Below are 26,281 nucleotides of genomic sequence, written 5' to 3' on the forward strand. Positions count from 1 at the left end.
AAACCACAACACAGGGGCGCCTGGGTGGCGCAGTCGGTTAAGCGTCCGACTTCAGCCAGGTCACGATCTCGCGGTCCGTGAGTTCGAGCCCCGCGTCAGGCTCTGGGCTGATGGCTCGGAGCCTGGAGCCTGTTTCCCATTCTGTGTCTCCCTCTCTCTCTGCCCCTCCCCCGTTCATGCTCTGTCTCTCTCTGTCCCAAAAATAAATAAACGTTGAAAAAAAAAATTAAAAAAAAAAATAAAACCACAACACATGAAAGGATCTGAACTTTTACTGAATGATTGAAACTCAAAGGGACAGCTCCCCAAACCAAGGACATATGAGAACACCTGCCTGTGCTGTCCTCATCTGACTTTGTCTGAAACTTAGAGACAGTCAAAATCCCATCATCCTGGAATCTGATATCGCAGCCTGCAGGATCCACGTGACAGACTCCAAGGCCATGCAGTGGTTTCTATGTTGATGCGGACTCTAAAATTCACTGGCAGCCAGTATTAAATCTGCAGGCCTGGGGAGCCATGTCTTTGGAGCTAGATGACCTAAGTGAGAATCCTTATGATTGCATTTCTCAGAAGTTGGAGTAATGGCCACATTCCTCAGGCATTCTTCTCCTGTAACACAGCTTCAAAGTCATCAGCTTCTGTTTCTACAACAGGGAGCCAACCCTGAGACCACAGGATTATCAGCCAAACACATACAGCACTTACAGTACCGGGGTATGGAAGCCTGACCTCTAGCTCCAAGATGCCAGCCTCTGACTCTCTTCCGCAAATCGAGGCTCCCCTTCATGCAGCCGGCCAATGTCAGGTTGGACACGTTACATCCGGGAACAGACAGAGAGAAGCTCATTTGCACAAATGTAGGTTGTGCCCATACACGCCAATGTCACCCTCCCCATGTTCTCTCTGTCCCTCAGCGTCCTTCCGTGCAAAGCGAGGCGATGGCAACACAGTGCAAACATTCTCACGGCTGTGCCAGGGACCAGTTGTTGTGTCTAGGCACCAAAAAGGCATTTTCAATATTCCACGCACGCCTCCAGCAGAAACTCTGCTGGCGGGTCCCAGCACCGCACCGCCCCATGGAAACAGAGCTGTCCACTGCAGAGGAGAGGTGAAAATTGCTGCCTTAACAAGAAACCAACAACCTGTACACTCACGTTTACAGAGGATTTATTCACAACAGCCAAAAGGTAGGAGGATCCCAGGTGTCCACCAACAGACGAATGGATACACAAAATGTGCTATATGCACACAACAGAATATTGTTCAGCTTTAGCAAGGAACAGAATTCTGACATGTGCTGCAACATGGATGAACCTTGAAAACATGCCAAGTGAAACAAGCCAGATGCAAAAGGACAAATGCTATAGGATTCCACTTCTGTGAGGTACCCAGAAAAGGCAAAGTCATAGCGACAGAAAATAGAACGAAGTTTACCAGAGGCCGGAAGGGGAGGGGAAATGGGGAGTTATGTTCAATGGGTGTGAGATTTCTGTTTGGGATGATGAAAACTTTCTGGAAATGGATGGTGGTGATGGCCGCACAACATGAATGGACTTAATGCCACTGAATTGTACACTTAAAAATGGTTAAAACGGTAAGCTTTATGGTATATAATAACACAATTAAATTTTTTTTTCATTAAGACAAAAATATTCTGTAAATAGAAATATTAAAAATAAACTATGCCGGGGTGCCTGGGTGGCTTAGTCAGCTGAGTGTCTGACTTCAGCTCAGCTTCTGATCTCACGGTTCATGAGTTCGACCCCCACATCAGGCTTCCTGCTGTCAGCACAGAGCCCACTTCAGATACTCTGTCTCCTTCTCTCTGCCTTTCCCCCATGTACGCGCGCGCGCGCTCTCTCTCTCTCTCTCCCCCCCTCCCTCCCTCCCTCAAAAATAAATAAGCATTGGGGCTCCTGGGTGGCCCAGTCTGTTAAGCATCTGACTTTAGCTCAGGTCATGATCTCGCAGGTCCATGAGTTCGAGCCCTACATCAGGCTCTGTGCTGACAGCTCAGAGTCTGGAACCTGCTTTGGATTCTGTGTCTCTGTCTCTCTCTGCCCTCCCCTGCTCTCTCTCTCTCTCTCTCAAAAATAAATAAATGTTAAAAAATTTTTTAATAAATAAACATTAAAAAATAAGCTATGGCTTTAACAGACATTCATTAAGTATCTATAATATGCTCAATTTTAAATGAGGTCTTTTGGGGGATGGTAAGCCTCATAAAGTGGTCAATGCCCATTAGCTGTTAACAAGAAATCAGTATGGAAAAAATAATATATGTACAATACATATATATATGTATATGTACAATAAAGTTGAAAATAATTCACATTTATATTATGCTTCCTTAAGAATTTCTTATTTCACTTAATCTAAACTGGCGCCTGAACCAAGCTATGTGCTCAATAAAATGCTGGAAGCTGGTATTGTTAGGTCTCTTATTATTATAATTTACAGATGAGGAAGCTGAGACACAGATGTTAATAACTTGCCCAACGATTATTATGTGGTAATGCCAAAACACTCTTGAAATATCAGTGTCTGAATTTATTGCACAAAATTATAACCACCTCAACCAAATGGTTCCCACAGTGTATAGAAGTGTCCATCACCACCAGGGCACAAAAATACCCTTTCTTGGGGCGCCTGGGTGGCTCAGTCGGTTGGGCGGCTGACTACAGCTCAGGTCATGATCTCACGGTCTGTGAGTTCGAGCCCCGCATCGGGCTCTGTGCTGGCAGCTCAGAGCCTGGAGCCTGCTTCGGATTCTGTGTCTCCCTCTCTCTCTGCCCCTTCCCTGCTTGCTCTCTGTCTCTCTCTCTCTCAAAAAATAAATAAATAAATAAATAAACATTTTAAAAAGGATTTAAAAAAAAATACCCTTTCTGGCTGGATTAGTTAGAATACAGCTGCTATAACAGATGTCAAAATAACAGAGGCCCAAGAAAAATAGGATAAGGGCACCTGGGTGGCTCAGTTGGTTAAGCGTCCGACTTCAGCTCAGGTCATGATCTTGCAGTTCAGGAGTTCGAGCCCTCCCTCAGGCTCTGTGCTGACACCTCAGACCCTGGAGCCCGTTTCAGATTCTGTGTCTCCCTCTCTCTCTGCCCCTCCTGCCTTCATGCTCTGTCTCTCCTCCAAAAATAAATAAATATTAGAAGATTTAAAAAAAAAAAAAGAAAAATGGGATATATTTCTCCCTTATATAGCAGGCAGTGTGGAAGTAGTCCATTACTAATGATGACATCCGTTGGGGCACCTGGCTGGCTCAGTGAGTAGAGCATGTGACTCTTGATCTTGGAGTTATTAGTTCGAGCCCACTGGGGGTAGAGATTACTTAAAAGTAAAATCTTTATGGGACACCTGGGTGGCTCAGTCAGTTAAGCCTCTGACTCTTGATTTCAGCTCAGGTCATGATCTTGTGGTTTCGCAATTTGGGGCCCTGCATCGGGTTCTGTGCTGGCAGCATGGGGCCTGAGGGGATTCTCTTTCTCTCTCTCTCTCTCTCTCTGCCCCTCCCACTCATGTGGTTTCTGTTTCTCTAAATATAAATAAATAAACTTAAAAAGTTTTTTAGGGCGCCTGGGTGGCGCAGTCGGTTAAGCGTCCGACTTCAGCCAGGTCACGATCTCGCGCTCCGTGAGTTCGAGCCCCGCGTCAGGCTCTGGGCTGATGGCTCGGAGCCTGGAGCCTGTTTCCGATTCTGTGTCTCCCTCTCTCTCTGCCCCTCCCCCGTTCATGCTCTGTCTCTCTCTGTCCCAAAAATAAATAAACGTTGAAAAAAAAATTAAAAAAAAAAAAAAAGTTTTTTAAATAATAAAATAAAATCTTTATAAAAAAGACATAATGACATCCCTTTGGTGTTGGGAACACAGGCGCTTTTGATCTTGTTCTGCCATTCTCGGTATGCAGCTGACACTGTGTAGTCTAAGACGGCTGCCATAGCTCCAGCCATCATATCAACATACCAGCCTAGGGGAAGGTGAGAAGACTCTGTAAATACTTCAGCCCTTTAAGTCCACAACCCAGAAGTTGTACACATCACTTCTGTGCACATCATAGAACTCAGTCGCATAGGTACACCCAGGTATAATGGAGCTTAGTGGTCATGTACTCAGCTCAAACTGGGGCTCTCTGGCTAACAGAAGAAGGGAGGTTGTTATGAATGTTATGAATGGACAATGTGTGGTCTTGTTGCATTTACCCCTTACATCTGGATAAAGTCAATGTCCCTGGCTCCTAATCTCCGCTGCTCCAGGCCGCTCTGGGGGGCTTCTCCTCCCCACCAGCAATTCATGCCAGCAATCCACTCTTCATTCTGCTTCTGTACTGTGCCATCAGCCACTGACAAACAAATGGTGCTGTTAGGAAAATCTACACTGGGAGACTGGAGGTGTGCATGGGAGGCAAGGAGATATTCCTTCAAATCAACTCAATCTGCTTCATGCATAACATTCATTGTAGGAGATGAGACAAATAGGAAACCATGTGACCTGCAGCGACTAGAACACTCAAGCCAAAGGTAGCCTGGCCACAAGGGCTTCAAGAAAGCAGCATTTTCTTTTCTAAGTTTACTATTATTATTTTTTTTTTTTTGAGAGAGAGAAAGGGCACAAGTGGGGGAGGGCAGAGAGAAGGAGAGACTGAATCCAAAGCAGGCTCCATGCCACCAGCACAGAGTCTGATGTGGGGCTTGAACTCACAAACTGTGAGATCATGACCTGAGCAGAGATCGAGAGTCCAATGCCTAACCAACTAAGCTACCCAGGCACCTCAAGAAAGCTGCAGTTTTAAGGCCAGGACTGTGCCGTCTTCATTTTCATATTCCCAGCAACTAGGATCACATAAAGCCTACCACAAAATAACTAACATTTGTTTGGCACGTTGCAGTTTACAAGTCTTTATCAAATTGTTACCCAAACCCCAAGAACTAGTTATAGTCATTGTGCCCATTTCATAGATCATGAAACCTCAGGTCAGGGAGCCAAATGGACCACTGCCCAAGAACACAAGATCAGGAAAGGTCAGAGCTGGGACTCGAATAGTTTCAGGGGAACATTGGATGTAAAGAATTTTCTATTGTAGCCAAGTCTTCTTTCCTTCTGAATCTATTAGTGCATAGCATAACTTTTAAAATCTAATACTAATCATACTTATGTAACTGTAGACTATTTATTCTTTAACACTAAGGAACATGATAACGAGGGTACCTGTCACTGGGTCAGATTCACTAATCACGTCAGATTCGCTAATATCATGAAATCTTTCTCCCGTGTGCTCAGTGTTCCTGTCGAGGGCTCTCCTTTTCCCCTGCATGCTGCTGACCCACTGGTACCAGCATGAAATAGGGTGTAGAGTCAGAGATCCTTAAACAGCATGGCAGTGGCCAATCCACATGGGACTTTACCTCCACTCCTGTCTCCCCACCAAAGCCACCTTGCACTCCCCACTGATGGCAAGCACAAGAGTGAGGAGGGAAGCAGATGTAAGGATGGGGCAAGGACCAAAGAACAGTGTGGGTCAGCTCTGGTGACCGCAAAGGCACTGGACTTGGGGTCAGCTCTAACAGGTCTGACTCTGGCTCTGACACTAGCTTGCTAAATGGCCTTGGGCAAGTAACTCAATGGCTCTGGCTTCAGTTTCTTCCTCAAAGATAACACCAGTCCAACAGAGAATTCCATGAGGAAATGAAATCCACTGCGCTATCACAAAGGTGACCAACACATAGTAGGCCCACAGGAAATGTATCCCAAGAATTCTACAGCTGAAGACCGTTTGCACCAACACTTTTGTTTCATAAGTGAAGATGCTGAGACTCAGAGAGGTAAAATAGAGTTCCCAAGGTGACCCAGCAGGGCAGTACAGAGTCAGGAATGGATAGCAGCTCTCTTAACTCCTGGGCTAGCACGCTGGGCCATATACCATCCTGCTCAGACTTGTGCTAGGAGAGTTGTGGAAATTCCAATAAGTATGCATGTTTCAGGAGCAGATTTAGAGAGCTGCAGAACATAGAGCTGGATACGTGCACAGGTGCACCCAGGCACACACGCGTGTACATACACACACACGTGCACAAACAGAAACTCTCCTTAAGGCAGAGACTTTGTGTCTCATTCACTGCTGTATCCCCAGTTCCTAGAACACTGCTTGACAAAGAGTAAATCCCAGGCAATATTTTTGGTTGACTGATGGAAACACACACACACACTTCTGCAAGACAGAGCATTCATGGAAACTCTACTGCTTCGTCCATATAGTCAGTCCTAGGATTTTAGCCAGACTAGTTGTGCCTGAGAAACTTCTATCATCTTCTAGAGTTTCTTCTGCCCAGTGCTCAGTACCTTCAACACTCTAAAGGCTTTTAGGCTCTAAACAGCTTCTCTACCATCAAAAATTAGCTTTTTCTCATCCCATTGCCTCTGGGGCCCTGATCTCCCCCAACAACAATCTATATGGCAACAGGTGGGATTTGTCTAATTCAATGAACCAATGGACAGATTGGCAAGAATTAATAAAAATCCTCAACAATCTAAATAGTATAAGGCAGGGTAGTAAGAGATAGCAAAAGATCAATGGGAAGTTACCATAGGACTTTCCTAGAGAACAAAAATATCATTCACCACTCTTTCCCGTGATACCCAGAAAGGAACATTGAGGGAACATACCTTGATCTAAATTATATCTGCTGTTTTTCTCTTTCCTTGAGGCCTTTAACAATAAGGAGCTGTTATAAGGCAGGCTGACACCATTCTTGAGAACAAGCACTTAAGCAATGTCTGTACACCCTGGCTTGTTAACGACCAAGATGTAGGATTCTTAGACAGGATGGAAAATGTAATTCAAGAAAGTCAGAAAGGAAAAGGTCCTGTAAGACAGAAGGGAGTTGAAAGTGTCCAAAGCTGATAAATAGGAAAACAGGTATGGAAGTAAAAGAGATAGCTATCATCTGAAAGAGGAGGTAGGCTTCATACATTCATTTGTTGATCCATGTTTTACTCAACTACTAATATGTACTAATACCTACTGAATACCAACTATCTACAAGCCCTATGCTCAGCACTATGGAAACTGTAAGAGCAAAAAAGATGGAGGTCCTGTCCAGAAAGAGATTATGGTCCAAGGGAAGAGACACATTTCAATCAAATAATCACACATTAAATGCAGAAGTCTTACTTGCACATGCTCTGTGTAAAGGAAGTTCTGATTGCAGCATCCCCTGTGGGTGCCCCACCCAGACCTCTGAGATATCTTTTACTTGTTTGGTAGGTGAGCTCATCCCCCAGCTGCCGTGGCTAGTTTTTACCTAAAGCCTCAACCTGCGCCCTTCTCTAGAGGGTTGTCCATTGACATCTCCTATAGGAAGAGCTTGGAAATTAACCCACCCCAGCAGCCCATGGCCAATCACTGACAGGTGGGAGTACAGATGCCTCCACGTTTGCCTCAAAGCAGGACAGACTTCAGCTCAGTTTACCCTACAGAGCTTCCTTCCAGATCAGGTTTAATCAAGATTTTGCCCAAAATCACATTCTTGGACAACAAGAATCTTGCTTCCTTCTCTCCCTTCCAGTTTTCCTGAGGGCACTCCTTCAATAAATTATGAGCACACACATTCCCACCTCAGGCTCTGTTTTTAGAGAACTTAATCTAAGACTATGATATTCTGAAAGTATACAACTAGGAGATCTCACCAAGTCAGGGGAAATAGGGAAAGCTCTCCTGAAGAAATGATTGAATTGAGGTGAAAGGAAGAGTCAAAATTCACAAAATGGATTGGAAGATAGAAGAGAGAGCCTTCCAGGCAAAGCAAACAGCATGAGCAAAGGTCCTGTGGCAGCAGAAAGCAAAGCTTTTTAGATTGCCTGCAAGGAGCCCTCAAAATGGAAATGATGCGAAATGAGACAGGTGGATGCAAAACATAAGGGCCCAACTTGTCTAGTTCCAAGCAGGGAGTTGCAGGAAGGCAAACTTCAGATTAATAATTTCGCAGCAATAGAGAGCTCTCACAAAGCAATGGCTGTCTTGAGAAGCCATGAGTTCCTATGAATGAGAATGTACAAGTAGAGAGATAGTTGGTATCTATCAGTGAACTTACATATGGCATTGGATTGGATGTTGGGAATGAAGATCCTTAACCTTTCAGATTTTAAAGTTCAACTATAGAATGTTTGGCCTCTTAAGTAGGCCAAGTAGCTTTAGTAAATATAGCCCCCAAATTCTGAGCTGAACAAAGGGCAGAGTTAGCCCCAGGTTAGGGTGAAGAGTAAAAAAGGTTGTTTCCACCCTGCTCCACATCCATTTCCCCCCAAGAGCACCACAGAGCCCTTGAACTGGCTTTCCCCACAGGAACCACCCTCTCCCTGAGAAAACTTTCTATAGGGCATTCCAGTTCACAGGTGTCTGCTCTCACCCAATTATACTCCACAGTCTAATGCATTGTTGCACACGTGGATTTAGAAATTAAACCACCTAGTTTCAAGTCCTGTCTCTGTATTTCCTGCTTATGTGACTTCAACTTGTCTTTATTTTCTTCATCTGTAAAATGCTAATGCCAATGATACAACCCTATTGAGTTTTATTAATAATAAATGGAATAATAAGCAAAAATCACTTAGTGTGGTACCTGGAACATCACAAATATTCATTAGAGACTGGCTACCATAATTTAAATTAAGGAACTAATTGCTAATAAAGCTCAATGCTGCTCTTTCTAGAATAGAATAGTGATTAATAGTATGACTTTGGAGCCAGTCTGCCTGGATCCAAATCTTGTCTCTACCACTTTCTAGTTGTGTGACCTGATTTGGACTAGTTACTTAATTGATCACGTACAAAATGGGGATAAGAAAAATACCTACTTCATCAGGTTGTGAAGAGAATTAAATGAGTTAATCGTTGTAAAGCCCTCAAACCAGAGTTTCACAGAGGAAATATCAGTAGATATTAGCTATTATTCATATTTGCAGAATTATTCACGTTTCAAATGATCATTCATTGAGAGTCTGAAGGAATGGATTTGTAATAGTGGAAGGTCAGATGGTACAAGTCTCTGGGGGAAGTTATGTCTTTTCTTTTAAGTTTATTTAGTTTGAGAGAGACAGAGACAGTGTGAGCAGAAGAGGGGCAGGGATAGACGGAGAATGAATCCCAAACAGAGTCTGATGCAGGGTTCAAACTCACAAATCATGAGATCATGACCTGAGCCAAAACCAAGAGTCAGATGTTTAACCAGCTGAGCCACTCAGGTAGGTTCCACATTTCTTTCTTTCTTTTTTTTTTTTTTTTTTTTTTTTTTTTTTGGTTTACTTATTTATTTGGTGGGGGGCAGACAGAGATGAAGAGAGAGAATCCTGGGGCGCCTGGGTGGCGCAGTCGGTTAAGCGTCCGACTTCAACCAGGTCACGATCTCACGGTCTGTGAGTTCGAGCCCCACGTCGGGCTCTGGGCTGATGGCTCAGAGCCTGGAGCCTGTTTCCGATTCTGTGTCTCCCTCTCTCTCTGCCCCTCGCCCTTTCATGCTCTGTCTCTCTCTGTCCCAAAAATAAATAAACGTTGAAAAAAAAAATTTTTTTTAAAAAAAAAGAGAGAGAATCCTAAGCAAGCTCTGCACTGTCAGCGTGGACCTCAAAGCAGGGCTCTGTCTCACCAACTGTGAGATCATGACCTGAGCCAAAATCAAGAGTCAGATGCTAACCTACTGAGCCACCCAAGCACCTCTGGGGAAGTTATCTCTAAGTCGAAGAGTCATTGGTGCCTATCAGATAGAACCATAACAAGAATTCTCTCAGGCTGTTCAAAATTCAGACCATACCAGTGGTCTGGGAGGCAACCAGGCCACCATGGTGTAGAGACAGAAGAACAGATGTCCTGTCACTCACAGTTATCGGGAAAGGGCTGTAGAGAGAGGGGCCCAGGCCAGGCTTCCTCACACATCCTATCCCAGAGCAGCCTTGGTCCCCTTTCTGCAGTGTTTAGTGGTGTTCAGCCTTTGAGGGAAGGACCACGTCTCCTTGGGGAAATCCTTTCCTATAGACCCTGGTGATACCAAACTCCTCCTCCAACTTCTTCCACTACAAGCACAAGCTATTTGCTATTCATCTTTGTATTTCCAGAGCTTGACAGTGGGCCTGACACATACAGTGACTTGGTAAGTCTTTCCAAACAGACTGGTCTGTCCATAGATGGCTCCATTCCTGCTCTGGCCTCCTGTCTCCCAATTCATTTCTGTAGCTGTTAAGCCAGACAACCTCCGGGAATTTCTGTTGGGAACATTCTTTAGGGGCTTCCTGGATTTCTAAATTGCAAAAGCAACATCTTCATCAGTGATTGCCGATGGTCTCAGAAGAGGTCGTTGGCAGAATGTACCAGGACAACGCCCTGAACTCATCTAGCACAGAGCTCAGAGAGACCCAGCAAGCAGACACATCCCAGTTTTCACAGCCCCACCCCAGGAAATTCCATTTCAGCTTGTCCAGGTTTCAAGAAAAGAGCTTCTTAGACCACTTCTCTTAGAGTCTTCTGGTATGTTCTGAATGCTCCGAGTTATTTAAGGACTGCATTATTTCCCCACGACTTCACCCATGATTTTTGATTCGGTCTCTCCTCATTCAAAATAGCTAGACCAGGCAGCCATGTGACATGTGTCTCTTTTTATTTCAAGATGCTATAAAATGTAGAAACATGTGGTACAACACCCTAACAATATTGCCTTGCATTTGGTACTTTTGTGTACCTTCAGTTAATCCTCACGAATATCTAGAAGAATATTCTTCCAAGGGCACCGGGTAGCTCAGTTGGTTAAGCATCAGACTCTTCATTCTGGCTCAGGTCTGACCTTGGGGTCATGAGATCAAGTCCTGTGTCAGACTCCACGCTAAGCGTGAGGCCTGCGTGGGATTCTCTCTCTCCCTCTCTCTCTCTCCCTCTCAAAATAAATAAATAAATTTTTAAAACTTATTTTCAAAAAAGAAGACTATTCTTCCATTTTACAGAAGAGGAAAGTGGAGCTCAGAGGCTAAGTGACTTGCGCAAACTGCATAGTGGCAGACGTGGGACATGACTTTGGGCCCCTGAGTTTCTTTTTTTTAATTTTTTTTTTATTGTTTATTTATTTTTGACAGAGAGCGAGAGACAGAGCATGAGTGGGAGAGGGGCAGAGAGAGAGGGAGACACAGAATCCGAAGCAGGCTCCAGGCTCTGAGCTGTCAGCACAGAGCCTGACGCGGGGCTCAAACCCACAGACTGGGAGATCATGACCTGAGCCAAAGCTGGATGCTCAACCGACTGAGCCACCCAGGCGCCCCGAGGGCCCCCGAGTTTCTATTCCCACTAGAAGTAGTTGTGACCTATCAGAGTCTGAGAGGAACTTGTGGATGAACCACTTCCACGTACTCCATCAAATTAGATTCACAAGAAAAAGTGAGCTAATTCTAAAAGACACAAACAACAATGGAAGCCTAAAGCAAGTCTAGAACCAGATCACACACGACATGTGATAGGGAAACACTGGTTCAAGACTAAGGCAAAGCTGAATTTATCAACAGGGTCAATGCTCTAAAGGATGAGCTAGGCCACTGCCAGTTTGCTCTACTAAAATAAGCACTAACCCCTCTCTTCACTGGCCCTCTCTTTACTGAGAGCCATGCACTGTGCTAACTGTGAGGGCAACAGTGGTAAATGCCTCAGTGACATTCCAGTCTGTAGGACCACACAAGAAATAGGGAACTCAATGGGTTACAGTGGAGTGTGGTAAGTCTTAAAATAAGAATGTGTGGGAGTGGAGGGACTCCACAGGCAGGTACTTTCTCCAGCTTGGCAAAGTCAATAAAGGTTTAAAGAGAAGGTGGTGTTTACACTGAGTACTGTGAGGCTAAGCAAAATTTGCCAACTGGACAGAAGGGAAGACGAGGGTGTTCCAGGTGAAAGGAACAACCTAAAGCAGAAGCAGGGGGGGGCTTGTGATCCCCACATTTGGGGCCAATTCATGAAACTTTATGTCATGCTAAAGAGTTTGAACTTGGTCTTAAAGGTGACAGGTAATATTCAGTGATTTTGTTTTTAAAAAGAAGTGATGTATCACATTTCCATTTTAGGAAGTTTATAGAGAGGATTATCTAGAAAAGAGGGTATACTGAATGGGGAGACTAGTTAAAAACAATGGCAGTCAAGTAAGTGAGAGTTGCAATTAAGAGAGCAGGAAAGAGGGTAAACTGCTTGAAGGGTATTTAGAAACTAGAAATTATTTCCAGCAGCTGGGAAGAATTTGCCTTTCTCTGCAGTGGAGGAGCAGAGCCTAGAGGAGGAAAGGAGTTAACGAGTTGAGATTAAACATGTTGAGCTAGAGACAACAGTGGGACATCTGGTGCAGGGGTGACAGGAGGTGGGAGATAGGAGTTTGGAGCCCGGGAGAGAGGACAAGAACAGGCCTATGGATCTTGGAATCACTGATATACAGATGGTAGCTGGGGTCACAGGTGTGGACGAGATAACTCAGGGAGCACACAGCAGATGAGGAGGACAAGGCTAAGGACAGCCTTGGGGAACAATAGTTCCAGGGGTGGGAGAAGGATAAAGAAAAGCACAAGGGAAACAAAGAAGTAACCAGAGATGAAAAGAAGGAATAGAGAGGAGTACAGAAGCAGAAAAGGGAAGTAAGCAATGGAGTGAACCTTGATTGAGCTGATTGAGCTCTGATTCAGTACCCAACCCTGTACCAGGAGTTTTACATATGTTCTCTCACTTAATGCTCCTGGAAAAATCCCATGAGTGAGTATTAGTTTCCTAATTTAACTAAAATGGAAATTGTATCCCAGAGAGGAGAAATAACTTGCCCAGGATTACATAGCTACCAGTGGTGAAATGGGATTAAAGCCAAACCTATCTGGCTCCAAAGTTACTAATACTCTTTTCATAGCATAAATTGCTTCAGAAAGGTCAAGTCAAATAAGGCTGAAAATGGCTGGGTGAATGTAAGAAGTCATTGTCCAAGCAAGGAGAAAACTTCACTGCAGTGGGTTGGAGAGGGAACAGAGGTGAGCACACAGAGACAGTGAAGGTACAGTTGTGTTTCGGGGGGGGAGGGGTTCTTTGAGAAAACCACCTTTACCCACTCAACAAGCATCCCAAAGTATTTCTGACTGTTCCTATTATGCACTGCACACTGTTCTAGGCCCCAGGCATGCCAAGTAGCTGCTCTTGAAGAGCCTGCATTTCAGTGATGAGGCACTTGTCATATTATATCAAACACAACATATGTCAGATGGTAGGAAGTCCCAGGAAAAGAAATACATGCAGGTAGAGAGTGAGAGGTGATGTGGACAGGAGAAAAGGTAGTACTTTAGCTAGGATAGTCTCCGATAAGACCCTTGAACAAACACTGGAACGAAGCCCTTAAGAGAGTGAGGCTTGCAAACAAACCCAGGCAGAAGGAACAGCGAGCACACATGCTCAGAGACAGGATAACACCAGTCACATTCCAGGTCAGCCAAGAAGCCAAGAAGCTGATGTGAATTAAGGAATGAAGGGAGTGACAGCAAGGAGATCTGCAGGGGCTAGGGCACAGGAAGCCATGGCAAGAAATCTGGGTTTTAGAGTGAGATAAGAATCTTCTGGAGGCAAGAGGTGCTGTCCTTGATCATCCCTCCCAAAGGGAGAGGTTACTGAATGAGAGCTCCCTGGAAAATGGTGCTCCACGCTCACCTCCTTTCTGGCTGGAGCACCTGGAGGGGGCATGGAGTGGTAGCAGAGTACTGATGAGCAGAAAAGCTGGTAGACCAGGGTCAAGCCCAGAGCAGGACACTAAGTAGCCTTCTGAAGCCCCTCCTTCTGTCCTCGAGGCACCTGGGTAGGGCATTCATCAAAGCCACCATGTGTGGAGTAACCCTGGGTACCCTAAGTATTCCTACTGGAAGTCTCTATCTCAGCCCATCCCTGCCACCTGGAATCCCTCCCCAAACAGATGTACTAGACAAAAGGAACCAAAACAGGAGAGGAACTCTTAAATATCCAGCACCTTGTACAACCTCAGGAAGATGCTATGTCCCAAAGTGGTTTCAGAGAATTAAAAGCTGATCCTCTGATCAGAAACCAAGGCTCCCTGGGTATGTGAGTACCAGCTCTACCCGCCGGGTCAGCTCTTCATGCGGGAAGTCAATCAGAGCCGTGCAGAAGGCACGCACTCCCCAGCACAAGTATTGCCAAGGGTATCCTGCAGCGGCTCTCACTCAGCCTTCTTCACATCCCAGCAAGATTCCACGTAAGGGAATCCATCAACTGGGGGGCACATCAGCCCTTGAAAGCCACGTGGAGATAGTTTTCCAGCAGAGGACATTTACTGTGACTTTACTGTCACTCCTTGTATTCTTTCTTCTAAGCCTATTGGTACTATGAGAGTATCAGTTGAGGTCATTAATATTGGGTGTAGCCTCCCTTCCATCTCTTTAGGGGTAACAGAAGCCAGATGACAAAGAACATCCTTCACGCCAGGGGATTTCCAAGGGCCGGCTCACAGGGAAGGGCTTTGGCACACCCTAAGGAATCACCAGGTATGAGGGGCAGTGAAGGCCCTGGTAACTGGTGACCCTCTGTCCTAGTCTGCTTGGGCTTCTCTAACAAAATGCCACACTGGGTAGCTTATACACACAGAAATTTATTTCTCATGATTCTGGAGGCTGGAAGTCCAACATCAAAGTGCCGGCCTGGTCACATTCTGGTGAGAACTTGTTCTCCTTGTTCATCTTTGGTGCCTTCCTGCTATGTCCTCACAAGGGAAAGGGCAAGGGGTCATTTATAAGGGCACTATTTCCATTCATGAAGGCTCCATCCTCATGACTTATCCACCTCCCAAGGGCCCCACCTCATAAGGCCATCATCTTTAGGATTTGGATTTTCATATATGAACTTTGAGGGGACCTATTCAGACCACAGCACCCTGGTTATTTGCATACATTGACATGCCCCCCTTTCCCTTCTTAATTATGTCTTGAACACCTGAATTTTTTTCACCCAAATCCAAAAGCTGCACCCAAATCAGAGGGAACTATTGTAGAGACAATTATTTCTCCACTTAGCTTTCTACCACCTTAGGTAGAAAGCTTTTTTTTTTTGCCTTTCTACGTAGAAATATGCAATTCTATAGAATGTCCCAAAGCACAGGACCACGTAGGTGGGCATTATCTGTAGTACAGCTATTTAATAATTTAGGTAATCACCTAACTATCCTTTTCTATCAAAAAATATTAAAATGATTTTAGTTGGAAGTAGAAATCTAAAAATATAACAGCTATGGAGTACGTGGGTGGCTCAGTCAGTTAAGCATCCAACTTCAGCTCAGGCCATGATCTCATAGCTTGTGAGTTCCAGCCCCACATGGGGCTCTGTGCTGATAGTTCAGACCCTGCTTCAGATTCTCTGTCTCCTCTCTCTCCCCGCCCCTCCCCCACTTGCTCTCTCTCTCTCTCTCTCTCAAAAGTAAATAAAACATTTTTTAAAATAAAAATATAACAGTTGTATATGATGAAAGTATCTTAAAATTCTGTTTTCTTCATTCTCCTATTCTTCATTCTCTTCATCTTGGCCAAATGGCTTCTATTTTTTAAATTTTTTTAAGTGTATTTATTTATTTTGAGAGGGGAGGTGCTGTGACATGGGTGGGGGGGGAGAGAGAGAGAGAGAGAAAGAGAGAATCCCAAGCAGGTTCCCTGCTGTCAGCACAGACCGCAATATGGGGCTGGGTCTCACAAACCATGAGATCATGACCTGAGAGCCAAGATCAAGAGTCGGACGCTTAACAAACTGAGCCACCCAGGTGCCCTCCAAATAGCTTTTATAGTACGTTCCTATAATATGATGTATTCCTCTAACAGCACTTACAACATTACACTGGCCTGTTTACTTGTATCTCTTATTAAACTGTTCAGACGTAGGAAAGTATGTTTCCCATCTTAAGGAAGTTCATAGTCTAGTGAAGTAGGGAGAGAGAGATAAGAAAACAAATGATGACTGTCTTAGTCAGTTTGGGCTGCCATATCAAAATACCACGGACTGGGTGGCTGATCAAGGTGCTGGCAGATTCTGTTCCTGATGAGGCGTCTCTTCCTGCCCCTGTCTTCGTGTGTGTGCATGTGTGTGTGTGTGTGTGTGTGTGTGTGTGTGTGTGTGTGTGTGTGAGAGAGAGAGAGAGAGAGAGAGAGAGAGAGAGAGAGAGAACACACTCTCTAGTGTCTCTTCTTCTTATAAGGATACTAATCCCATCATGAGGGTCTCACCCTCATGACCTTATCTGAACCTAATCATCTCCCACTAATGTCATTGTTGTGAATTGAAAGTTTGTGTCCCTCCCCCTAATTCATATGTTGAAGCCCTACCCCCCCCCCCACAGTGTGATGGTGTTTGGAGGTGGGATTTTGGGGAGATGATTAAGTACAGATGAGGTCATGAGGGTGAGACCCTCAGGATGGGATTCGTGTCCTTATAGAAAGAGGAAGAGACACTAGAGTGCACGCACAATCTCTCTCTCTCTCTCTCTCTCTCTCTCTCTCTCTCTGCCACATGAAGACACGACCAGGAAGAGAAGCCTCACCAGGAACAGAATCTGCCAGCACCTTGATCTGGCTCCAGAACTTCGAGAAATAAATGTCTGTTGTGTCAGCCACCCAGCCTGTGGTATTTTGATATGGCAGCCCAAACTGACTAAGACAGTCACCATTTGTTTTCTTATCTATTTCACTAGACTGTGAACTTCTTCAAGACAGAAAACAACTTTTTTCTTTTTCTGACATCTTTACATTTCCAGAAAAATTCATGAGTCAGAAGAAATGTTGAATCAATGAGTTGAATGGATCAATATGTTGCCACACACAGGAACGTGACCATTCAACAGAGAAAGATTTTGTTTGAACGTCTGGCTCTCATGGTAGGAATTTCAGGAATGGGGCAAGTGAGTGCTTTCTTATATTCTGGAAAGGCAGCTGCTTCTTTGGCTATGCCTGGGTGAGCCCTAAAAATACTGGTTCTCCTTTCTATTCCCCTCCTCGCTCCCTCTTAATTAGGCCTTCCTTAAATTGAGCACCAGCTTTATGCTTCACATAGATCTCTGGCCTTGAGAAGCTTTCTCTATGTAGAGATCCTGTTCCATCATCCACTTTTCTACCCTGGGCTTTATTCTTGCTATACCTGATGTGCAGCTTTGAAGAAAATCACTAAATGCACAGATCTTCGAGGCTAAGATAAAGTGTAATAAAATGATCTGGAGCACCATGATTTCCTTGCATAAACTTTTCAAATCATCTAAGCTGCAAGCAGAAACTCAAAATTGCCTTATGTAGGAAATGCTGTTTTCACCATTCCCTTAAAGCTAGAGAGAATTGCCTTCCATAAGTCAGTTACAAACTTTGTTTTCTTTCCTCTTCTATGTTTTTTTTTCCCCCAAGAGAAACATTCACTCTTTTTTAGCTACCTTGCAGAGCTGCGCTGGAAAGTGAGATGAATCGTCAAGTTTCCACAGCAGCTATAGGGAACCCGAGCTGGGCAATTGGACACTTGTGTATGGAGGACGTGTAACACCCATTTTACCCAGATGGAGCTCACTTATTTTCCGTAGCATTTTAAACCTGGGCCTGGGACCACAATTCATCCTATTTATAGTTTAACATGTAACATAATATTTACTCGAGGCTCCAATAGGAATGCTTCTTATAAATGTCAGTGGATTATTTACTATGGTAAACTAATTAGTTACATAAATGCTTCCCTTTTCAGGGTGGGTGAGGAGGAGACTGCTAATGCTTCTTGGATTAACCTAGTATTATTATCGTTTGAAGTTCTTTCACATTTTAGATAGTTATTACAAGACTACACAACTTTGCACACATAGAACATCTGTTGCTTACGTGACGTGAAGCGTTTTCATTTTAATTCACATGGTGAAATCAAACCACAGACTGCAAATGCCAAACATCCTGAATTCAGAGAGAAATCGCTGCAATCTGAACATGGTGGGGGAAAGATCAACGTGCTATGCTAATGTTCTTGACTGGCACTTCAAATTCACCTTGCTTTCACGACAATTATATCAAATATGCCAAATGGTTATAAGCGACAGAAGCACTGAAGGTCAATGATCCCTAAGCAACTATTACCGTGGTTGAAGGCAGTTTTGTTCTTGGACTTCTCAGGAATTCAGATCATTGGCAAGGAAAAATAGCAAATGAAATCTGTGTTTGAAGAATCATGTACAGGCATATTTCTCTTGGGTAGAGGGAGGACATGTTTTCCCCAGTCCTGATCACAAAGAGATTATCAATACAAAAAAAATGTTAATGGACCTTAAAATACAGTGAGGGAAAAAAATCTTGTTCAAAAAAAGAAAACAGCAGTGTGTGAGTTTTTAATACTTTTGGCACCTGTGCCTAATTTTTCCATAACCAGAAGATTTTAAGCAGGGGATGAATTTCTGACCAAGGAAGTAGCACAAAATGAAATACTGTCTGTGAAAAATATCACAGCTCAAAAAAAGTCATAATCAACTTCTGTATTTATTTATTTTTTTTTTTTTTTAAATTTTTTTTTTCAACATTTTTATTTATTTTTGGGACAGACAGAGACAGAGCATGAACGGGGGAGGGGCAGAGAGAGAGGGAGACACAGAATCGGAAACAGGCTCCAGGCTCCGAGCCATCAGCCCAGAGCTTGACGCGGGGCTCGAACTCACAGACCGCGAGATCGTGACCTGGCTGAAGTCGGACGCTTAACCGACTGCGCCACCCAGGTGCCCCTTCTGTATTTAAATATAATGCTGGGACGCCTGGATGGCTCAGTCGGTTGAGCATCCGACTTCGGCTTAGGTCACAATCTCACCGTTTGTGGGTTCGAGTCCTGCGTAGAGTTTTGTGCTGACAGCTCAGAGCCTGGAGCCTGCTTCGGATTCTGTGTCTCCCTCTCTCTCTGCCCCTTGCCCGCTCATGCTCTGTCTCTCTGTCAACAATAAATAAATATTTTTTTTTAATTTAAATATAGTGCTAATGACTATTGAGTTTTATCTGTACCAGACACAGCTCTAAGTGAGTGTCATGTCAACTCCTCAAGGTAAGCAGTGTTATCCTCTCCCTTTTAATAAATGGTGGGGAGGGGGCGCCTGGGTGGCTCAGTTGGTTAAGCATCCAGCACTTGGTGTGGCATGGATCTCTGCCTCAGGCTCTGTGCTTAGGATTCTCTCTCTCTCCTCTCCCTCTCTGCCCCTCTCCTGCTCGTTCGCTCTCTCCCTCAAAATAAATTAAAAAATTTTTTTAAAATAAAAATAAAAATGAAGGAATTCAGGCACAGAAAATTTAATGGCTCACCCAAGGTGGAGTACTGAGGCTAGAATATGGTAAGTGAAAAGTTGTCAAACTATGCTTTTGGGACTCTTGGAGGTCCCTAAGACATTTTGAGGGGGGTCTGTGAGGTCAAAACTGTTTTGTAATAATGCTAACCTGTTATTTGTCCTTTTTACTCATATTCTTTCACAGGTATAAATTGAAGTTTTCCAGATGCTATGTGACCTGGGACGTTGCAACACTTTGGATGCAGAAGCAGACAGAGGAATTCAGCTGGTTTCCATTACCCCAGACATCCAAGAGATATGCAAAAATGCAACAATGCCATTCTTCTCATTAAATTCTGGTTTTGTTTTGAAAAACATATTTTCATAAAAAGCCTGTTGTTTATGTTAATATGTAATGGGTTATTTTTAAGCGAGTTAATAAACAAAATACTTCCTAGATTTAATGTTCAATGTAATAAATATCTACACATATAACCCATATAAGCAAAAAGTCTTTGGGATGCTCAATAGTATTTAAGAGTGTAAAGGGTCCTAAGATGAAAAAGCTTGAGAATGGCTGTAGTATGGTCCTTCACGGCCTATGAGAGGAGCATTAACATTTCACAGGCACTAATGACAAAACAGGCCGTGACACCATAGCAGGATCTATATGTTGCCCAAAATCCAGATGGAAACAAATAAAACTCAGTCCAAGATCCAAAAGTTTTCAACACCTGAATATTTTGATACCGGACTTTGGAACTTAGATGGAAATTTTTAATATAAATGGTTTTTGGCTATTAAGAAGACCACTGCTAGTATTCCCTTTGCCTGAAATGTCCCCAAATAGCCACAGACCCCACTTGTTCACTTCGTGCAGATCTTTACTCAGATGACCTGGTCATCCTATTCAGTCAGCAATCTTCCCTCATTCCCTCCGTTACTCTCTACCCCTTTGACTTGCCTTATTTTTCTTTACAACAGTTAACCACACCTAACACATACATTTTTTTTTTCCCAATGCCCTCCACCACATGAATTAAAGCTGTTTAAAGACAAGAATGTTTATCTTTTTACTGTGTAACCCCAGCACTCAGAACAGTGTCAGAAACATAGCAGATAGTTGATGAATAAGTATGTGAATAAACGAATGAATGTTTTATGTTTTATACATATATATATATATATATATATATAACCCACATAAGCAAAAGTGCAACAATGCATATATATAATGGAAGAGCAAGAACAAAAATAAAACAGGTGTTGCAAGCATAAATTATCCAAACAAATCACCAATACTGAGCAAATACTTGAGTAGACAATTGTAGAGACAGCACAGTATGTTTGCTACATTTTTTTCCCCTCTTCTGGGCACACAATTCCAGCTTCCCTTGCAGTTGGGACTGTGAGGCTGAGTTTTGGCCAGTGCTTCTCAAACTTAAATACTCATATAAATCACCTGGCAATCTTGTTAAACTGTAGATATTAATTCAGTGGGTCTGGGGCCTATGACTATTTCTTTTTTTTTTTTTAATTTTTTTAATGTTTTATTTCTTTTTAAGAGACAGAGACAGAGCATGAGCAGGAGAGGAACAGAGAGAAAGGGAGACACAGAATCCAAAGCAGGCTCCAGGCTCTGAGCTGTCAGCACAGAGCCCAACAAGGGGCTCAAACCCACTAACCACAAGATCATGACCTGAGCCGAAGTCAGACACTTAACTAACTGAGCCACCCAGGCACCCCTATGACTATTTCTAACAAGTCCTCAAGTGACAATGATGCTTCTAGTCTGTAGCCCTTAAAAAATATGCCATCTTGGGGCACCTGGGTAGCTCAGTCGTTTAAGCATCCAACTTCAGCATAGGTCATGATCTTGCGGTTTGTGGGTTCGAGCCCCTTGTTGGGCTCTGGGCTGACAGCTCAGAGCCTGGAGACTGCTTCCCATTCTGTGTCTCCCTCTCTCTCTGCTCCTTCCCTGCTCATGCTCTCTCAAAAATAAACAAACATTAAAAAAAAATTTTTTTAAACATGCCATGTAGAAGCAATAACACCCCAGCAGCACAAAGAACACCTAACCTCCAAATTGTGGTTTCTCCTGTAAAAGGAACTACGACTCCTTGGAGAAATGGCTGTTTCTAGGACTGAAAATAAGAGCTTTGAGGATCTGGTTCTGCCACAGAGTAAGAAAGTGCTTACTTATGCCAAAGGGACACAGGAGCCAACTGAAACAGTCCCAGTGTCCAAAGCTGGAACAATTTGGGTCACAAAATTAAAAAAAAAAAAAAAAGTATTGGATTACAATCCAAACTATAAAATAAATATACAAGAGTCTATATGTATAGAGGTAAATAATTTAATTAATTAATTAATTAATTACAGAGAAGAGACCAGCGTCCTGTGCAGAAGAATTCCAAATAATTTGTATAGTCTGTCTTCAAGGGGGAGGAGCACAACTTCCCACTCCTTAGGGATAGGCTGTGCATAGGGACTTTGTCCAAAGACTATAGTATTGAAAGACGGAAAAGAAACTAGCTTTATGGTGGAGACACATGGCAAACACTACCTCAGCTAAGCGATCAAGATCAACATCAACAGTGAAAAATCATGTTGATAAGTATATTGATATGATGTAATGACAATGGCCTCTTACCTCTGTGGTCTTTCTCCAAAACAAAAATACATAAGCCCAATCTAACCATAAGAAAAATTCCAACTGAGGGACGTTCTGTAAAATACCTGACCAATATTTCTCAAAACTATCAGGCCATCTAAAACAAGGAAAGTCTGAGAAATAGTTACAGCCAGAAGAAGCCTAAAGAGACATGACAATTAAATGTATTTTGGCACCCTAGATGGGATACAGCAGAGTGGCTACAAACCACAGAAATATATCCCACTAAACAAAATGAATCCCCAACTTAACTTCCCCTTACCCTGGTCCTAAAAATGCTCACAGCCCCTCCAAAACCACCGGACACACAGGAGAGTGAGACGAAGGAGTCACAGTAAAAAACATAGCAGTCATAATGAATTGCAGTTAAAATATCTTTTGCAAATTTTACAAAAAACACATAAGCACATTCCTAGGGCCCTCCCAAAGCCTCAGAAAAAGCCCATGCAGAGGAGGGTACCAGAAGCTTAATCTCGAATAGCTTCATGGCAAATCCACCTTTGGGCATAGGTTGCCTTTAAAGTCAAACATTTGGATACTATATAGTATGGACTGTGGAGTCAAGCAGCCCACAGATAGAATCCTAGCTCCATAATTTAGTAGCCACAAGATTTTGGGCAAGGTTCTTAACCTCTGTGGCTCATTTTGCTCCCCTGTAAAATGGAGATCATAGGAGTACCTACCTCATGGTGTTATGAGGATTCAATGATTGGCACATTGTGTAAATATTCAATAAATATCGGCTGTTATCTTTCTTAATGGTAGGGGTGCAAGGGGCAACAACTGGTTTTTCCATTTTGAATGGAATATACTGCCAAGCCCCATCTGCTGTTTACCATGGTAAATTCACAGTTTGCATTTGGATGGGGCCTCTTCAACTTCATCTTGCCACTGAAATCAAAGACCCATTTCGATGACAACATCTCTTCAAGCAATTCTGGCCTTCAGATAACAGTCACTAACAAGCTTTTCAATAACCCAGGACTCCCTTCAATAATGTATTTCTCAAGGAATTGCAAAGGGAGGGTCCTCTGTGTCTTCCTGAGGGGGCATAATTAGCTGGTGGTTGGAAGATTATACATGATAAAGTCACTCAAGGATCCCTAACTCTTTGAATTCCTTCCTGTACCTGCTTACAAAAGATTTTTAGTATCTCAGTTTCATTTGATGGGAGCTGTGTTGAAGCCCCATTTTTGTTGGTCAACTAATCAAGCTAAAAATTGGAATGACTTTCAGCTGCTAAAACTAGTACACTGATCCCAGAATCTCTGGTAAGCCAAGTCTTTTCCACAAACTCATTCTGATTTAAAATTAGATTTCTTGGGGCGCCTGGGTGGCGCAGTCGGTTAAGCGTCCGACTTCAGCCAGGTCACGATCTCGCGGTCCGTGAGTTTGAGCCCCGCATCGGGCTCTGGGCTGATAGCTCGGAGCCTGGAGCCTGTTTCCGATTCTGTGTCTCCCTCTCTCTCTGCCCCTCCCCCGTTCATGCTCTGTCTCTCTCTGTCCCAAAAATAAATAAACGTTGAAAAAAAAATTAAAAAAAATAAAATAAAATTAGATTTCTTCCTCTTTGTTTGGGAAGCATCCCATCAAGAATTTATTTCCACATACATTCTCTAGTATTTTGGTGACAGAAATTAATAGTCCTATAATTCTTTGTTATGGAGGCCTCCCCTTCCCAACTTAACTGTTTTATCAGGCTCTTGGGGCATGCTGAGGTCTGATACTAGTTACATGTTTAGAGTTAAGGACCTGTGGGGTTGAGGGGGGTAGATGGTGGTGAGTGGGTAAGGCCTGAGAAGAACTGGTTTCCCACTGGGAGGGAGTTGCAGCATCTTCAAGTGAGAGTACGTCCCCTCCCTTCACCACATGAGAAACTGAGCTGTTTTGACTGACAAGGAAGTCTCTGAAGTCTGGGAGTCCAGCTACCTCTCTGAGTCCTTCACATCCTCCCACACTTCCTCATTTTAATTCTTTCTGTAACACAATGTTTTTCCATTTTTTTGGTTATAAGCAGAATTTTTAAGATAGAATAAAAATAGAAGAATACTTTGCTTATAATAAAGGTAACTTATTTCACGACATTTGTTTTTCAGTTGTCTTGAGAGGTGTGTGTGTGCATGCTGGATCATGATGTAAGAAATAGGTCTTGTAAGGGTTGTGGTCAAAAACATTTGAAAGCTACTTGTGTAAAAGTCTTGACAAAACTGTAGCTTTGACTAATGTAATTCAGCAACATAAATTTGAATTTGGTTTTGGGCTCCCTCAACTATGCAGCTTTAGGTGGTAAGAGATTGTTTTGTTTTGTTTTGTTTTTAAGTAGGGTCACAGAAAGTCAAGGAGTGAAATCTCTGCCTTCAGCTGAGGACTTGTGTATTTGGGTTTATCATTCTTCGTTCTTTAGATTTTCTAGAAGAACCCATTCCAACCACTACTCTTGAGTTCTCACACCTTCACATTCTGTGTCCTCAGTAATATGGTCCCCCAAATACTGTCTTCAATGAGTGCTTCAATGCAGGTAACAATGGACAATAAGTTAATTAGTATTTGCCACTTCATATTGCTGGGGAGGAAAAAAACTTTCCTCTATCGTTCAAGATTCGTATAACTGGACTAAGAATTAAATTGACATGAGACAGATTAACAGGGGGAAATTTAATTTCAAACATAAGGGAATCCACAAGACAGACAAAATGAGGTATACATATCATCCTGAGCTGAAGAGATAGGGGTAGGGGCCCAGCACTTCAGAGGGAAGGAATGCAATTTACAGGAAGGTGTAAAAGAGCAAATTGTTTGGTAAACAGATATTTGCTGGACCATTCAGAAACAATGGGATAGAGAGAGGACTTTGATCAAACGGGCCTTGCTAGGCTCCTCTCTGTCCACCATACCTAGTTCATATCATAATGCAGTTATCTATGGTGATAGCTCTCTTCCTGGAGCAGCTCCTCTTCTAAATTCTTTCAGGTAGTTGAGGGTTGGGGGAGGTCAAAATTCCTTCCTGAGTCTTTTGAGTTTTGGTTATTTTCAGCTCAGCATAATTTGCATGACAAAGTGGCCCATCTTGGGGTCATCTGCCCTCAGACCCCTACAATATTAAAAGTTGTCCATGATTAACTAATACTAATGGAATTTTTACCAGACTCTTCCCAATTTTCATTTTTCTTCTCTCTCTGAGGACTGGTTGTCTGCATCACATTCCTCATTATTAATGTCTGTATCAAAGGTTTTTTTTTTTTTTATTTTAAGCATTAAAAAAACATTCTAAATAATTTCAGGAGAAAATAAATTTACATTGGAAGAGACTAAGTACTTGTGATGAAAGAAAAAAACCCTCTATTGGCCTGAAATATATGGGAAGTAATTTTAGATTTTTCTAAGTCAGCTTGACTGTTTAAACCAAAAGCCTAATTTATGGCCCACCAAGCATACATCATGCACCTACTTTGTAAATGAGTAGTCTAAAGGAAAACCATCTTCTCCTTAAAATATTGATCAATGTGGGGCGCCTGGATGGCTCAGTCGGTTGAGCGTCCAACTTCGGCTCAGGTCATAATCTTACAGTTTGTGAGTTGGAGCCCCAAGTCGGGCTCTGCACTGATAGCTCGGAGCCTGGAGCCTGCTTCCGATTCTGTGCCTCCCTCTCTCTGCCCCTTCCCCGCTCATGCTGTGTTTCTCTCTGTCTCTCAAAGATGAATAAACGTTAAAAAATCAAAAAATAAAATAAAAACATTGATCAATGCTACTACTCCCTGCATTCCTTAACATTAAAACCTGTGATTCTTGCCTATATGCTAATCGATAATCTTTCAAGCTTTCACAAGATGTAAAAAAAAAAAAAAAAAAAAAAAAGCATATAACCCTTTAAAAACAGTTCATTCCTCAGAGAACCTTTTTCCCTATGAAAAGTGTGTTTCCTGGCAACTGTCCTCACTCGGGCTCAAATAAAACCCTCTTACTTTTAGAGATTCTAAAAGGTTTGTTCATTTTGTGTCAACACCTAGAAGTCTAGAGAACACTGGTAAATAGGCTAGAACCAAATGCAGGTTCTGGACTCAGTACTGAAGCCACCACCTTAAAAACATTTCTCAGCAGTTCCTGTATCTTTATCTCTTTCCACTACTATTCAAAATCCTAGGCAGGAGCATTAGATTGGTTGAGCATGGTCACATGTCTGCATCTTTCCTGCTGGAGGCATGAAGGAATTTCTATAGTTTATATGAAGTGGAGGAAGGCCTTGCCTAGCATGAAATTGCAACCTATTGCAGATCCTCAAGAATAAAAAGGAGGTCTGGATGTTA

The 26,281-nt window shown here is 43.0% G+C and overlaps 1 long non-coding RNA gene across 1 annotated transcript; it reads right to left on the bottom strand.

The window, feature by feature from the left end:
• Positions 1 to 17,879: 17,879 nt before the first annotated feature.
• LOC147572043 (uncharacterized) lies at positions 17,880 to 18,981 on the bottom strand. Its single transcript, XR_015246712.1, has 2 exons — positions 18,859 to 18,981; positions 17,880 to 18,282 (listed from the first exon to the last, which is right to left on the bottom strand). It is a non-coding gene; the product is annotated as an uncharacterized LOC147572043 (long non-coding RNA).
• Between the last annotated feature and the right edge of the window lie 7,300 nt (positions 18,982 to 26,281).

The sequence above is a fragment of the Puma concolor genome, chromosome F2, assembly GCF_028749965.1.
Source record: "Puma concolor isolate L17-30 chromosome F2, mPumCon1.1.hap2, whole genome shotgun sequence".
Taxonomy (NCBI): domain Eukaryota; kingdom Metazoa; phylum Chordata; class Mammalia; order Carnivora; family Felidae; genus Puma; species Puma concolor.